Raw genomic sequence first — 17,921 nt, 5'->3', positions numbered from 1 at the left:
ACATGTGCAAAATTATTTTAATTTTTTAAACTGAAGTACAGTTGCTTTAAAATATTGTGTTAGTTTCAGGTGTACAACAAAGTGATTCAGTTATATATATATATATTTTTTTTTTCTTTTTCAGATTATTTTGTATTATAGATTATTAGAAGATATTGAATATACCTCCCTGTGGTATACAGTAAATCCCTGTTGCTTATCTATTTTATGTGTAGCAGTTTCTATCTGTTACTCCCATACTCCTAATTTGTCCCTCCCTACTTCCCTTTCTCCTTTGGTGACCTTGTTTTCTATGTCTGAGTCTGTTTCTACTTTGTATACACATTCATTTGTATAATTTTTTAGATTCCACATATAAGTGGTATCATGTAGCATGTTTTAGTCTGATTTATTTCACTAAGCATAATACTTTCCATTCATGTTGCTGCAGATAGTAATATTTTATTTCTATGAGTAATATTCCATTGCATATATATACACCACTACTTCTTAATTCAATTGTCTGTTGATGGGTACTCGGGCTGCTTCCGTGTCTTGGCTATTATAGAGTGCCACTCTAAACACTGGGGTGCATGTGTCATTCTGAATTTGTATTTTTATTTTTTCTGGATTATACACCCAGGAATGAAATTGTTGGATCATATGGTAATTCTATTTTTAGTTTTTAATGGAATCTCCATATTGTTTTCCTCAGTGGCTGCCAATTATTTTAATTTTTCTCTGAAAATTTTGTGAAGTAGCTAAAGGAAGTGGTATTGACCTTGTTTTACATGTAATGAAACCGAGGGCCAGAGACAAGATTTGCACTGGTTTTCACGTTTAACCAACATCAAAACCTGGACTTGTACCCAGTTTTTCTAATTACAAGGTCAGTAATCTTTCCTCTCACACTGTGTTGAGACTGCCTGGCTATATCCTCAGAATTCCAATTCCAATTTATTTCAGAACTGTGCCTTTCAGATGATCAGTGTCAAAAAATTTTAGTGGGTTGTCAATAGGATTTAAAAAAAAAAATGTTTCATAAAAAACATTTAAGTATCAAAGTGCACTGCAGAGTATGCCTGTTTCTTCCAAAACTTTAGTTTGGATTATCAGTACATCAATACAGTTGATCCTTGAACCAGAGGGGGTTAGGGGTGCCATCTTTTCACACAGTTGAAAAATCAGAGTAGAAGTTATAGTTGGCCTTCTGTGGTCCATGGTTCTACTCTATTGATGATTCTGGATCCGTGGATACAACCAGACTGTGTACTACTGTAGTACTTAGTACTGAAAAAAGTCTATGACCAAGTACACCTATGCAGCACAAAACCATGCTGTTCAAGGGTCAACTTTATGACCATGACTTTACATTACATTACTGCAGATAGAGCCACTGGGTTAGAAGTTGGAGAGGAAAGAAGAGAACTAAGTATCTAATCACGTCCCTCATAATAAAACTCACCTGTCTACGTCATCATAGAGCACCTGTTCTGTCTGGGAGGACCACAGCCTTCACGGCAATGCACCATCCTGAAAAGGCTGTTCTCTTGCTACTTTATCCATTTATCATTCCGTTTGGACTCCACACAAAATTCTCCTCCTCCTAAAGAGTCTTCAGTGAATCTAACCTGAGGATATGAATCACGCTGATTTTCTGAGTTGGCAGTTTTGAAAGAAGATGCTTATCTTTCCCCTTTCTGTGTTTTCCAAATATGACAATCCTTTCAAAAGTTGTTCCTGTGGCAGCAATTCTCACATACTACTTCCATGCTCCATCACCGTTTTTAAAAAGGTATAAAAACACTGCAGCAGGCAATAGGATTAAAGAGGGGGAAAAAAGAAAAAAAAAGACGGGTCTCTAAAATTCAGCCTATCAGGCTACCAAGACTTGAAATCTACAATGAAGACGCTGCAAGTAACAAGAGAGGCGAATGAATTAACAGGGCTTTGGAGCCCGGGACACCCTGGAGTGCTCTTAGGAGGGCAAGCTCCTGCTGGTAGGTGAGCAGGGCGCTAAGCTTTAGCCTCTGGTCAGCTGAGCCACGGTGGCCCCTGGCAGGTCGCAGCCTCCTGGCTCAGCCTGCCCCGCAGACCAGATCTAGTTGTGCCATCTGTACACACAGGCAGTATGTCACGTGGGCCTTGGGCACACATTGCCACACGCACCACTGTGGTGACCAGCCAGCCCTTGTGGCCGTGAGCAAGCCCCCAAACCACCAATACCGTTTTGACTGGAAGTGACTCACCTAAACTACTCTGAGACCTACATGTTCCTTTCTCTTTTTGCTGGCAGGCGGATAATGATTATTTTTCATTAAAATCCACAGCGCCTCAGCAGGGACCCTTCATATTCTACTCAAGTCTCCAGAGTCTCTCCGTCTCTCATTTGGATCTAGGTCTAGAAGGTTCCATATTTTTACTGCTGCTTCCCTTTCTTGGGGTATGTGGGGGTGGTAACCTTCTTAACATAATCTCTTTGCTGGCATGTCTTATCTGACTTCACTTTGAGGTGATCATAAGTTATTCTTCATTTCCTGAAGAAAAAAAATGAAGATTTACTTGTCTTTCAACTATGAACAGTTGGGCTGGTTGTTTCTATCTGCCTTAGAAAAATTTTTCTAGGCAATCTCCTACATGTTTTTAGTGTCTTGGTATAGAGTCCAGTTTTTCCTCTTCTCTTTTATTCCAAGAATTGCTGTGTAACTGACTTTTTCCATTTCTATTGTTATTTAACCATATCCTTAAACCTTTCTAACTGCTTTCAAGCAAACATTCTTTTTCATATGAATGTGCATAGCTTTAGTAATAATCTTAGGTGTTTCCTGGATTTTATAATATCACCTCTGAAACTCTCAATTTTATTATACGGACTGCAAAAGAAGTTCATTTGTTATTATAATTCTACAATGTGGGAAAAATGAAACTTTTTAAAATGGAAAGTAAACAAAAAAATTGACTCCTTTTCAAGGAGTTGCAAGGTTAACCCAGAACTCACATTTCTTGGTTCTTAAAGTCCAGACCCTCCACTTTGCTGTATGTCCTTCAGTTAATCTTCACTTGTAGTCTCATTGTGTGGAACAAACCTTTTCCACATTTGTTCACATAAAAATTTTTCATGTATTATTCATATATGCCACAGGGAAACATACTGGGCCTATGACAACTTCATCTAAATTTTAGGCATGGGCAGTGTCCTATTTCCTAATCCATAGGCTGTGTATATGCATAAAAACTCTTATGACCATAGGTATTTCTAAATATATATTTTCATTTGCATAGGAAGGCAGCTATTAAAAAGCAAGAACTGTAGAGACTGGCACACACCAATGGGCTTTCTGGTTCTTTGAGGTCTGGGTAGATTTCCTAGCTAAAAATCTTAGTTAATTAGATTCCTCCACCCACTCCCAGAGGATGGAATTCTGCTCAGAGCCAAAGTTTTCAGAGCTGCAGGGCTCCCTGAGGCAGGGGTCAAGGTGACCTGATCAAAGACCTTCTCCAAATCTGGTTTTGCAGAAGTTCCCCACAACATTTACCTGGAGTACAAGGGATAGGTCAGCAGTCAGCAATCATTTTATCAAATCCTCTTCCATGCTTGTTAAGAAGATGCTGCCAGAACTAATTGAGATGCTAATAATTTAGAGGGAAACTATCTAGAAGCCCCAGTCTCTACCCCATTCCCATCCATCCTCCTTACTAATTGTTCCATTCATCTTGGAGAGGGTGCTTGACAAGACAACCAGCATCTGAGAAGGGGACTGGCCTAATTTTCACATTATACTCCAGAATCTCACAGCTATCTCAAACAACACAGCAAGAGACTGGTAATTCAAAAGGATCATGAATCTCAGAGCCTCTAAATTCCAAAGGGGTTGGGCAGCTGGGAAGTAGATGACATTTGCAAATGGCTTCACTCCCCAAGGCCCAAAGCCTTTGTGAAAAGAGAGTTAGGGCCAATATTTGTTACATTTTCCAAAAAACTCAAGCTCCCCTTTTAGATTTTTCAACCCTGCCAGGCCAAGCCCCTCACCAGACAGAGGCAAATCAAAAATTTAATCACTGAAAACCGAAACATCTGCATTTTGCTGATAGAGTATAACAACTACTTATGCCTTTTAATCTATTTACTACTAAAACAGAAGAAAATATAATTTTGAGTAAAACATCCAAATCCAAATCTGCTTAAGCAAGGCAAGCTGATGATGGAGGAAGGCCTGGGAAATGACTCCAGGGAATTGCTTAACTACTATTGTTCTGTTGCAAAATCAAGGTTGGAGAGTGGTTTCACCAGTTTCTAGTGAGAGACTGCATTTTAGCTGTGACTTCATCTTATTTAAAATGCATTAATACTTATTGCTACTATATTCCATACAGAAAAACTAATTTCACATAATAAACTCAAGTACCAGAGAGTACTGAAGAAGGAATTCATAGGGCCTGGACTCCATCTCAGGCCTGTCTGTGCTGATCGTGCGTGGCCACCTCTCCAGTGGACTCTGAACTCTGTGCTTAGCGTGGACTCTGAACTCTGTGCTTAGCGCCTGTGGGAATGACAATGGAAGGATAAGACCCCCCCCTCTGGGCAGGGGAATCTTAAAGAAGAGAAAACAGACACTAATCACCCCTGCCTCCGGACACTATCTATCAGAATGTAAGCACAGGCTTATCGGTTATTAACTATTTGGAATGTAACTGCGGGCTTATTGATTATTGACTGTTTGAACACATAACACGTGAATGATGGGGTTATTGTGGTTGTATTTACCCTTCCTTTGTTTATGTAAGTCTCAAGGGAATTGGGATAGTGGGTTTGGACACATACATATGGGGTATAAAAGATCTTCACAAATGCTGGACGGGGTCCTTGGCTAAGAGGAGACTCTGCCTTGGGCCCACCGGTGTAATAAACTGCACTTCACTATCTGCATTGTCCTTCTGAGTGAGTCTGTTTCCCGGAAAGCGTGGCTATAACAGTACCATTTAGAAGAAAACAGATCTTTGTGACCTCAGGGCTGGTAAATATTTCATTGCAATGACAACAAGGACTAAACCTAAAAAGAAAGATAAATGGAATTTCATTAAAAAACCATATTTGCTCTTTTAAGGTTGGATGCATGAGACAAGTGCTCAGGGCTGGTACACTGGGATGACCCAGAGGGGTGGGATGGGGAATGGGGAACACATGTACACCCATGGCTGATTCATGTCAATGTATGGCAAAAACCACTTATACTGTAAAGTAATTAGCCTCCAACTAATAAAAATAAATGAAAAACAAAAACAAAAACAAACCATATTTGCACTTTTAGAGATACCATTTAGAAACCAGAAAGGAAAATCACAGAAAATGCTTCATAACCACTAGAAGGTCTAAGTACAAAACATTAGCATACCAAATGTTCACAAAGATTTAGTGCAACTGGGTTGAGACAGGTGCTTGTGAGAAAGTGAAATGGTACCAACTCTTTGGAAAACCTTTTGGCAATCTATATAAGAAAGTTAATGTGATTCATAACAGTAAAAAAAAAATGGGAAGCAACTGAAATGTCCATTAAAAGGTGAATGAATAAACAATACTGTATATTTAAGCAACTAATACTGATTAGCAATAGAAAGGAATACTGAATCAGAAATAGAAAGGAATGAATTATTTGCAAAAATTTGGGTGAATATGGAAAACATTATGCTGTTCTAAAGAACCAAGACTCAAAGCCATACAGTTTCATTAATACATATGAAGCCCTAAGACAAGCACAACTAATCTGTAGTGATAGAAGTTAGGTCAGTAGTTGCATGGGGTAGGAGATGGGGTTGGGGACTAACTGCAGAGGAACACAAGGGAACTTTCTGGAGTGATGAAAAAGCTCCTCATCTTGATCATAGTGATGATTATAAACTTAGATTTGTCAGAATCTATTTGCATTTTATGTACATTTTATTATATGCCTCAATAAAGATAATTTTTTAAAAAGCACTGAACCATTAATACATGGACTAAAACAAGTAAATCTCAAATATCATGCTGCCTAAAAAGAATCCAGACACAGAAAAACATCTCTATATGATACATCACTGATTAAAATCAGGAGCGGCAGGAGGTGGAACTGTCTGTAAAGGCGCATGAGAGAACTGTCTGTAAAGGCGCATGAGAGAACTTTCTGGGGATAATGAAATATCCTAAATTCTGGTATGCTAGTGTTACATACATGTATGTAATTATAGATACTCAAGCTAAAAATCTATACTTTGTATATTACATGTACATTATACTTCAATTAACAGAAATATATCCCTCACCTTCCACCCTTCCCCCCACCCCCATCAAAGCATTTTACTGTGTATGACTCTCCAAAGTCCTGGAACTTTCCTATTGCTGCAACTACTAAGGTTTTCCCAAATTCTACATTGGAGCAGGACCTCAATTTAATCTGAAAATAGAACAGCATCTTTGAAATTGGGTCTGTCCTAGAATATTAGAATGGAAACAGGGCTCATAAATAAAACCCAGGACAGGCCAACAAACTTTGCAAGTCTGACCACATATAGCATCCTAAAAAATAATGCAGATAGAGTCAGAGTTACCTGTTCCTTTCGTGCCCTGAACTTATTTCTTCCTAGAACCTAGTCCAATTTCCTGCCTTCAGATCCAACTTCGGCTTCTTCCTGCCACCAGCCGCTGTGAGTCCCTATCACAATGTCCCTTCCTTTCACTGGAGTCTCAAGTCCTCCTCCTTCAGAACTGAGTTGTCAGGAGCAATGGCTTTATATGCACCAAACCACACCTCCTTCTAATGGTTTCGTACCTTGGAACCCACCCTCTTCCGAAGCCACCCTCTTTGGAATGCCGTTGAATAAGATTGAGATTCTGATTTTTCTCAAACACAGATGATTGAAAGTGAAAGTTACTTGCACAGCTGTATCTGACTCTTTGTGACCCCATGAACTGCAGCCTGCCAGTTCCTCTGTCCATGAAACTCCCCAGGCAAGAATACTGGCGTGGGTTGCTATTCCCTTCTGCAACAGATGGTTAGGGAGGTAAACACATCAAAACACTTTCCTCTGAGTAATATTACTAAAGTAATCTAGTTTCTCCAGAATTTTGTCAAAGTGACTTAGAATCGCAGGAAACTATGAAGTAGCCCTATTACCCATCACCCACTCATAATCCTTCAGGTATCTCCCTCCTCCCAAACCAATCAAAACCAAAACCGTGGACTCCTCACTGAAATGAAGCATCCACACAACTTCAAAAGGTAATTAAGTCCAGATATTCAATATGCTTCCCAGGTGGCTCAGATGGTAAAGAATCCTCTTGTCAATGCAGGAGATTCAGGTCCCATCCCTGGGTTGGGATGATCCCCTGGGGAAGGAAATGGCAACCCACTCCAGTATTCTTGCCTTGGAAATACCATGGACAAAGGAGCCTGGCGGACTACAGTCCATAGGGTTCCAAAGAATTGGACATGACTTAGAGACTGAACAACAACAATAACATTCAATATCCAGGCTCGGATAGTTCTGCTTTTGCTCACAACCATAGCAAGAGTAGATACAAGTGACCTTTAAAATATATGCTTCAAGTCTTATTTTATTATATTTGGCATCCCTTTTTTTATTTGCACAAAACGTTTGTTGATAAATTGATCATCCCCTCCCAGATTGTTTATTCTCTGTGTGTCTATGGTTAGATAAATCTGGTTTCTGATGTAGCTGGAGGGATATGCCTATCTAACCATCACACTGGTGGATGACTTTGATAGAAGTTAACCATCACATCTAGTCACTGAAATGCGGTGTGGTAACTAGTAAAAAATACGGAGTGGGTGGAAGTGGAGGGGAAAAGTTGTGTTTCAAGGAAAACCTAGGCATTTGTTTGAGCTATTTTACAACTCTGTAGTAACTTGGGTTCCCTGATGGCTCAGGGGTTTAAGAATCTGCCTGCCAATGCAGGAGACATGGGTTCTTTCCCTGGGTTGGGAAGATCCCCTGGAGAAGGAAAAGGCAACCCACTCCAGTATTTTTGCCTGAGAAATCTCATGGACAGAGGAGCCTGGTGGGCTACAGTCCATGGGGTCACAAAGAGTCAGACACAACTGAGCACTGAATTGTAATAACTCACAGGCAATGTGAAAGAACTCTTGTCTGTAGACATGAAAATGAGTTCTATCCAAGGGAGACGTAGCCTTTTGCCCCTCTCTTCCATGGAAAACCAGTTTTACCTCCATTTCAACGTTCCTGACCTATAAATGTACCAATTTCATGGATTCTTCTTTGATCTGGTTCTAACAGCCTTAACGGTTTCCTTATTAATGAGTTAATAAAACCTTTACTGCATGCATTTATTTTATATCTGTATGAGTCATGACTATCTCTTTCTGAAAATTATCTTTTAATACTTGTTAAGTATTTGCTGTGCCTCCAGCCTATGCACATAACCTCTAATTTATTCTTCTGAATTTAAATGATATGGGACTAGTTGTTAAAACCACCAAATCAGCTTTAATATTTTGACATCTCACTACAGACTACCCAGCCTTAAGCTTGTTTATTTAATTTTTTCCCCCTAGGTCTGGGTTTGCTGTGACCAGTGTGGTACCGTGGAAAGAGACTTTGGAGTCTGAAGCCCATGTTCCTTCTGCCCCCACCCTTGTTTGTAGCATGTACTTAACCTTTCCAAGCTGCCTCTTAAAATGTAGATGATCACATCCACTGCATAAGGTTGCCTCAGGAACTGCTCCATCTGGTTCTTGGCCCCTATGAGGGACTCAATACAGCCCCCCTTCCCATTGCCCTCATACAGGCAGACATTGTATATCCAACCAGAATGAACACAGCTGGGCCTGCATAGTTCAGACAATAATTTCAGAAACATACACAGTAGTTAACTTCACCTCAACTGCTAAGGTTGTGTGTGTGTCTGTGTGTGTGTGTGTGCGTGCGCGCTTGGTTGCTCTGTTGTGGCTGACTCTCTGTGGCCCCATAGCCCACCATGCTGCTCTGTCCATGGAATTTTCCAGGCAAGAATACTGGAGTGGGCTGCCATTTCCTCCTCCAGCAGGTTCCATTTCCTACTCCAGGATGGAACCCACGTCTCTTATGTCTCCCACTAGCTTCCCTGGTGGCTCAGACAGTAAAGAATCCACCTGCAATGTAGGAGACCTGGGTTCAATCCCTGGGTTGGGAAAATGACCTGAAGGAGGACATGGCAACCCATGCCAGGATTCTTGTCTGGAGAATCCCCATGGACACAGGAACCCGGCAGGCTGCAGCCCATGGGGTCACAAAGAGTCGGACACGACTGAGCGACTAAGCGCAGTGTCACCTGGGAAGAGAGCCAAGTCAATTCACCTTTAAATATTTATGCTTGAATTGCATTTACCATTACCCAAGCTTGAGACACCACTGTTGGTCCATAACCAATAATGACTGAAAGAAACTAGCAAGATGGCGGAGGAATAGGACGGGGAGACCCCTTTCTTCCCTACAAATTCATTGAAAGAACAACTGAACGCTGAGCAAACTTCACAAAGCAACTTTTGATCGCTAGCTGAGGACATCAGGCGCCCAGAAAAGCAGCCCATTGTCTTCGAAAGGAGGTAGCACAAAATAAAAGATAAAAAGAGAGACAAAAGAGCTAGGAACGGAGACCCGTCCCGGGAAGGGAGTCTTAATAGAGGAAGTTTCCAAACACCAGGAAACCCTTGCACTGGCGGTTCTAGGGGAAGTTTTCGAATCTCGGAGGGCAACCTAACTGGGAGGAAAAATAATTAAAACCCACAGATTACGTGCCTAATAGCAACTCCCAGCAGAAAAGTAACCCAGACACCCGCATCCGCCACCAGCAAGTGGGGGCGGAACGGAGAGGAGCAGACGGCATTGCTTAGGGTAAGGACTGGGCCTGAGTGCCCTGAGGGCAATCGGAGGGAGCTTTTGTGAGACAGCAACTTAAACTATGGGATAGCAAAAGAGAGAGAGAAAATTAACCGGCCTGAACACACTGCCGGCCGTTTGCAGAACAAAGGGACCGAGCAAGTCCAGAGGAGCTAGCCGGCTGTGGCCCGGCCCATCGCCGCTGGAGGCGGGAAGCAGGGCCGGGGGGAAAGGGGCAGGCTTGGCCCCAGAGACGGCATCCCCTACCGCACTGCAAACAGGCCTCCAGTTTCTAACCAAAGACTTCCTGAGATTCTGGATGGTCGACATCTGCTGGGAGGGTCACAGCTAAACACAAGGCGCAAGCACCCAAATGGTGTAGGCGGGGACTGAGGCTGGGGACGCGGAGGGGAGAGGGCGCGCCGCACCCGGGGAGAGTGCGCCGGTCAAGCTCCTGGCTGCCTGAGCTGCTCCAGCGGGGAAGGCACAAAACGCAGGTGCAACCGAGTTCGCGCTTTTGTGGAGTACCCGAAAACTGGAACCGCACGCCATGCAGGGCCCGCTCCACATAGAGCAGCCGGGAGCCTGAGCAGCGTAGATGGGGAGAGCACACACCCGGGAGCAGGGCAAACCCAGTGTGGCCGGAACACTGCCAGTGCTCCCCACACACAGCGTCTGCAGCGCCCCGCCCTCCCCGCAGCAGGACTGAACTAGCGAACCTGACAAGAGACCACCTCCGCCCGCCTGTGTCAGGGTGGAAATTAGACACTGAAGAGACCGGCAAACAGAAGCCAAATAAACAAAGGGAACCACTTCAGAAGAGACCAGTGCAACAGATTAAAATCCCTGTAGGTAACACCAACTACACCGGAAGGGTCCTATAGATATCAAGAAGTGTAAGCTGGAACGAGGAGCTATCTGACACTGAACCGAACCCACACTGACCGCAACAGCTCCAGAGAAATTCCTAGATATATTTTTACCTTTTTTTTTTTTAATTAAAAAAAATTATTTTTTTCTTTTCTTTTCTTTTTTATTTTTTCTCTTCTTTTTCTTTTAAAATTCCCTATTACTCCCCCATTACTCCTTAACTTTCATTTTCATATATTTTTATGATTTTTTTAACTCGGAAAAAAATTTTTTTTCTTTTCTTTTCTTTTTCTTTCTCTTATTTTCTTTTAAAGTCCTCTATTACTCCTTGACTACTCCTTAATTTTCATTTTCATTTCACTATAACCTTGCAAAAAAAAAAAAAGAGAAGCCCTATTTTTAAACTAAACTTCATATATATTTCTAAAATTTTTTGTGTTTTTGTTTTTGTTTTTAATATTGTATTTTTAAGAGTCTAATCTCTACTCTAGATTTTTAATCTTTGTTTTTCAGTAATGTGATATAAATTTTGGACATTTAAGAATCCAATATTCAGTTCCCATTTTTATTCAGGAGTGTGTTGATTACTCTCTCCCACTTTTGACTCTCCGTTTTCTACCTCAGAACACCTCTTATTTCCTCCTTCCCCCTTCTCTTCCCAATCCAATTCTGTGAATCTTTGTGGGTCTCTGGGCTATGGAGAACCCTTTGGGAACAGACAACTGTGTAGATCTGTCTCTGTCCTCTTGAGTCCCCCCTTTTCTCCTCCTGCTCATCTCTATCTCCCTCCTCCCTCTCCTTTTTTTCATGTAACTCTGTGAACCTCTCCGGGTGTCCCTCACAGTGGAGAATCTTTTCACCATTATCCTAGAAGTTTTATTATCAGTGCTGTATAGTTGGAGAAGTCTTGAGACTACTGGAAGAAGAAAACTGAAATCCAGAGGCAGGAGACTTAAGCCCAAAACCTGAGAACACCAGAAAACTCCTGACTACATGGAACATTAAATAATAAGAGACCACCCAAAAGCCTCCATACCTACACTGAAACCAACCACCACCCAAGAGCCAGTAAGTTTCACAGCAAGACATACCACACAAATTCTCCAGCAATGCAGGAACATAGCCCTGAGCGTCAACATAGAGGCTGCCCAAAGTCACACCTAACACATAGACCCATCTCAAAATTCACTACTGGACACTCCATTGCACTCCAGAGAGAAGAAATCCAGTTCCACATACCAGAACACTGACGCAAGCTTCCCTAACCAGGAAACCTTGACAAGCCAATTGTCCAACCCCACCCACTGGGTGAAACCTCTGCAATAAAAAGGAACCACAGACCTCCAGAATACAGAAAGCCCACTCCAGACACAGAAATCTAAACAAGATGAAAAGGCAGAGAAATACCCAACAGGTAAAGGAACATGAAAAATGCCCACCAAGTCAAACAAAAGAGGAGGAGATAGGGAATCTACCTGAAAAAGAATTTAGAATAATGATAATAAAAATGATCCAAAATCTTGAAAACAAAATGGAGTTACAGATAAATAGCCTGGAGACAAAGATTGAGAAGATGCAAGGAATGTTTAATAAGGACCTAGAAGAAATAAAAAAGAGTCAATTAAAAATGAATAATGCAATAAATGAGATCAAAAACACTCTGGAGGGAACCAAGAGTAGAATAACGGAGACAGAAGATAGGATAAGTGAGGTAGAAGATAAGATGGTGGAAATAAATGAAGCAGAGAGGAAAAAAGAAAAAAGGATCAAAAGAAATGAGGACAACCTCAGGGACCTCTGGGACAATGTGAAATGCCCCAACATTCGAATCATAGGCGTCCCAGAAGAAGAAGACAAAAAGAAAGGCCATGAGAAAATACTTGAGGAGATAATAGCTGAAAACTTCCCTAAAATGGGGAAGGAAATAGCCACCCAAGTCCAAGAAACCCAGAGAGTCCCAAACAGGATAAACCCAAGGCGAAACACCCCAAGACACGTATTAATCAAATTAACAAAGATCAAACACAAAGAACAAATATTAAAAGCAGCAAGGGAGAAACAACAAATAACACACAAAGGGATTCCCATAAGGATAACAGCTGATCTATCAATAGAAACTCTTCAGGCCAGAAGGGAATGGCAGGACATACTTAAAGTAATGAAAGAGAATAACCTACAACCCAGATTACTGTACCCAGCAAGGATCTCATTCAGATATGAAGGAGAATTCAAAAGCTTTACAGACAAGCAAAAGCTGAGAGAATTCAGCACCACCAAACCAGCTCTTCAACAAATGCTAAAGGATCTTCTCTAGACAGGAAACACAGAAAGGCTGTATAAACGTGAACCCAAAACAACAAAGTAAATGGCAACGGGACCATACCTATCAATAATTACCTTAAATGTAAATGGGCTGAATGCCCCAACCAAAAGACAAAGACTGGCTGAATAGATACAAAAACAAGACCCCTACATATGCTGTCTACAAGAGACCCACCTCAAAAACAAGGGACACATACAGACTAAAAGTGAAGGGCTGGAAAAAAATATTTCACGCAAACGGAGACCAAAAGAAAGCAGGAGTCGTAACACTCATATCAGATAAAATAGACTTTCAAATAAAGGATGTGAAAAGAGACAAAGAGGGACACTACATAATGATCAAAGGATCAATCCAAGAAGAAGATATAACAATTATAAATATATATGCACCCAACATAGGAGCACCGCAATATGTAAGGCAAACGCTAACGAGTATGAAAGAGGAAATTAATAGTAACACAATAATAGTGGGAGACTTTAATACCCCACTCACACCTATGGACAGATCAACTAAACAGAAAATTAACAAGGAAACACAAACTTTAAATGACACAATGGACCAGCTAGACCTAATTGATATCTATAGGACATCTGACCTCAAAACAATCAACTTCACCTTTTTCTCAAGTGCACACGGAGCCTTCTCCAGAATAGATCACATCCTGGGCCATAAATCTAGTCTTGGTAAATTCAAAAAAATTGAAATCATTCCAGTTATCTTTTCTAACCACAGTGCAGTAAGATTAGATCTCAATTACAGGAAAAAAATTGTTAAAAATTCAAACATATGGAGGCTAAATAACACACATTTGAATAACCAACAAATCATAGAAGAAATAAAAAAAAAAATCAAAACATGCATAGAAATGAATGAAAATGAAAACACAACAACCCAAAACCTATGGGACACTGTAAAAGCAGTGCTAAGGGGAAGGTTCATAGCATTACAGGCTTACCTCAAGAAACAAGAAAAAAGTCAAATAAATAACCTAACTCTACACCTAAAGCAACTAGAGAAGGAAGAAATGAAGAACCCCAGGGTTAGTAGAAGGAAAGAAATCTCAAAAATTAGGGCAGAAATAAATGCAAAAGAAACTAAAGAGACCATAGCAAAAATCAACAAAGCTAAAAGCTGGTTTTTTGAAAAAAAATAAACAAAATTGACAAACCATTAGCAAGACTCATTAAGAAACAAAGGTAGAAGAACCAAATTAACAAAATTAGAAATGAAAATGGAGAGATCACAACAGACAACACTGAAATACAAAGGATCATAAGAGACTACTACCAGCAGCTCTATGCCAATAAAATGGACAACTTGGATGAAATGGACAAATTCTTAGAAAAGTATAACTTTCCAAAACTGAACCAGGAAGAAATAGAAGATCTTAACAGACCCGTCACAAGCAAGGAAATTGAAACTGTAATCAGAAATCTTCCAGCAAACAAAAGCCCAGGACCAGATGGCTTCACAGCTGAATTCTACCAAAAATGTAGAGAAGAGCTAACACCTATCTTACTCAAACTCTTCCAGAAAATTGCAGAAGAAGGTAAACTTCCAAACTCATTCTATGAGGCCACCATCACCCTAATTCCAAAACCAGACAAAGATGCCACAAAAAAAAGAAAACTACAGACCAATATCACTGATGAACATAGATGCAAAAATCCTTAACAAAATTCTAGCAAACAGAATCCAACAACATATTATACAAAAATCATACACCATGACCAAGTGTATCCCAGGAATGCAAGGATTCTTTAATATCTGCAAATCAATCAATGTAATACACCATATTAACAAATTGAAAGATAAAAACCATATGATTATCTCAACAGATGCAGAGAAAGCCTTTGACAAAATTCAACACCCATTCATGATTAAAACTCTCCAGAAAGCAGGAATAGAAGGAACATACCTCAACATAATAAAAGCTATATATGACAAACCCACAGCAAGCATTCCTCTCAATGGTGAAAAATTGAAAGCATTTCCCCTGAAATCAGGAACAAGACAAAGGTGCCCACTCTCACCACTACTATTCAACATAGTTTTGGAAGTTTTGGCCACAGCAATCAGAGCAGAAAAAGAAGTAAAAGGAATCCATATAGGAAAAGAAGAAGTGAAACTCTCACTGTTTGCAGATGACATGATCCTCTACATAGAAAACCTTAAAGACTCTACCAGAAAATTACTAGAACTAATCAGCAAATATAGTAAAGTTGCAAGATATAAAATTAACACACAGAAATCCCTTGCATTCCTATACACTAACAATGAGAAAACAGAAAGAGAAATTAAGGAAACAATACCATTCACCATTGCAACAAAAAGAATAAAATACTTAGGAGTATATCTACCTAAAGAAACAAAAGACCTATACATAGAAAACTATAAAACACTGATGAAAGAAATCAAAGAGGACACAAACAGATGGAGAAACATACCGTGTTCATGGATTGGAAGAATCAATATTGTCAAAATGGCTATTCTACCCAAAGCAATCTATAGATTCAATGCAATCCCTATCAAGCTACCAATGGCATTTTTCACAGAACTAGAACAAATAATTTCACAATTTATATGGAAATACAAAAAACCTCGAATAGCCAAAGTAATCTTGAGAAAGAAGAATGGAACTGGAGGAATCAACCTGCCTGACTTCAGACTATACTACAAAGCCACAGTCATCAAGACAGTATGGTACTGGCACAAAGACAGAAATATAGATCAATGGAACAGAATAGAAAGCCCAGAGATAAATCCACGAACCTATGGACACCTTATCTTCGAAAAGAAAACCTCTTTAACAAGTGGTTCTGGGAAAACTGGTCAACCACTTGTAAAAGAATGAAACTAGAACACTTTCTAACACCATACACAAAAATAAACTCAAAATGGATTAAAGATCTAAATGTAAGACCAGAAACTATAAAACTCCTAGAGGAGAACATAGGCAAAACACTCTCTGACATAAATCACAGCAGGATCGTCTATGACCCACCTCCCAGAATATTGGAAATAAAAGCAAAAATAAAGAAATGGGACCTAATGAAATTTAAAAGCTTTTGCACAACAAAGGAAACTATAAGCAAGGTGAAAAGATAGCCCTCAGAATGGGAGAAAATAATAGTAAACGAAGCAACAGACAAAGGATTAATCTTAAAAATATACAAGCAACTCCTGCAGCTCAATTCCAGAATAATAAATGACCCAATCAAAAAATGGGCCAAAGAACTAAACAGACATTTCTCCAAAGAAGACATACAGATGGCTAACAAACACATGAAAAGATGCTCAACATCACTCATTATCAGAGAAATGCATATCAAAACCACAATGAGGTACCACTACATGCCAGTCAGGATGGCTGCTATCCAAAAGTCTACAAGCAATAAATGCTGGAGAGGGTGTGGAGAAAAGGGAACCCTCTTACACTGTTGGTGGGAATGCAAACTAGTACAGCCGCTATGAACAGTGTGGAGATTCCTTAAAAACCTGGAAATAGAACTGCCATATGACCCAGCAATCCCACTTCTGGGCATACACACTGAGGAAACCAGATCTGAAAGAGACACGTGCACCCCAATGTTCATCACAGCACTGTTTATAATAGCCAGGACAGGGAAGCAACCTAGATGCCCATCAGCAGACGAATGGATAAGGAAGCTGTGGTACATATACACCATGGAATATTACTCAGCCATTAAACAGAATTCATTTGAATCAGCTCTAATGAGATGGATGAAACTGGAGCCCATTATACAGAGTGAAGTAAGCCAGAAAGATAAAGACCATTACAGTATACTAACACATATATATGGAATTTAGAAAGATGGTAACGATAACCCTATATGCAAAACAGAAAAAGAGTCACAGATGTACAGAACAGACTTTTGGACTCTGTGGGAGAAGGTGAGGGTGGGATATTTCGAGAGAACAGCATCGAAACATGTATATTATCTAGGGTGAAACAGATCACCAGCCCAGGCTGGATGCATGAGACAAGTGCTCGGACCTGGTGCACTGGGAAGACCCAAAGGGATCGGGTAGATAGAGAGGTGGGAGGGGGGATCGGGATGGGGAATACATGTAAATCCATGGCTGATTCATGTCAATGTATGACAAAAACCACTACAATATTGTAAAGAAATTAGCCTCCAACTAATAAAAATAAATGAGGAAAAAAAAAAAAAAGAAACTAGTATTTTTGTCCATTTCAGCTACCACTAAGATAGTCTGAAGAAAAACATACCAGCAGACTTCCCAGCTACCATGGCTTCAGTTATAGACCACCCTAATAAAGCAAATATTGCAATAAGGAGTCACTGGAGCTTTTTGCTTTCCCAGGACACGTAAAAGTTTATGTTGACACTATATTGTAGTCTATTAAGCATGCAATAGCATTATGTCTAAAAAAACCCATGTTCATACCTTGATTTAATAATACTTCAGTGTGAAAAAATGTTAACCATCATGAGAGCCTTCAGCAAATGGTGGGAGTAACAGCAAAACTCACAGACCACCATGACAAATACAATAATAATTTAAAAAGTTAGAAATACCGCAAAAATTACCAAAAGGTGACAGACACAGAAGGAAACAAATGCTGTTTTAACTATTGTGCAGACAGACTTGGTCGAAGAGGTGAGGTTGCCTCAAACCTTCAGTTTGTATGAAAAACTCAACAAAGGGAAGTATGTCTGTATCTGTTATGTTTACCGGTCTTTAAAATCTGTATCTTAATGAAACACACCTTCTACCTCAGGAGACTCTGATGTCTGCAGACGGAAAACTCTTCTGTGTATTTTTATAAAATATTATTTCCATTACCCTTGAAAAATTTTAAGCACTCCACAAGCTCAAACGTTTTGCATAT

General features: G+C 40.1%; 1 protein-coding gene across 6 annotated transcripts in view; it reads right to left on the bottom strand.

The window, feature by feature from the left end:
* SLC19A3 (solute carrier family 19 member 3) overlaps positions 1-17,921 on the bottom strand; it is a 31,590-nt gene that overhangs the window by 12,943 nt on the left and 726 nt on the right. For 2 of the 6 annotated variants that reach the window (XM_043909801.1, XM_043909797.1), the window contains exon 1: positions 6,562-6,714. The exons of 3 other annotated variants lie outside the window; for them this stretch is intronic. The gene's annotated coding sequence lies outside the window, so the exon portion shown is untranslated. Of the gene's footprint in view, positions 1-1,444; positions 1,676-6,561; positions 6,715-17,921 lie in introns of those variants that run through there. One more of the 6 variants, XM_043909799.1, reaches the window with a different exon arrangement.

The sequence above is a fragment of the Cervus elaphus genome, chromosome 8 (assembly GCF_910594005.1).
Source record: "Cervus elaphus chromosome 8, mCerEla1.1, whole genome shotgun sequence".
Classification (NCBI taxonomy): Eukaryota; Metazoa; Chordata; class Mammalia; order Artiodactyla; family Cervidae; genus Cervus; species Cervus elaphus.
Note: the sequence above shows the minus strand (reverse complement) of the source record. Positions and strands in the feature narration are given on the sequence as shown.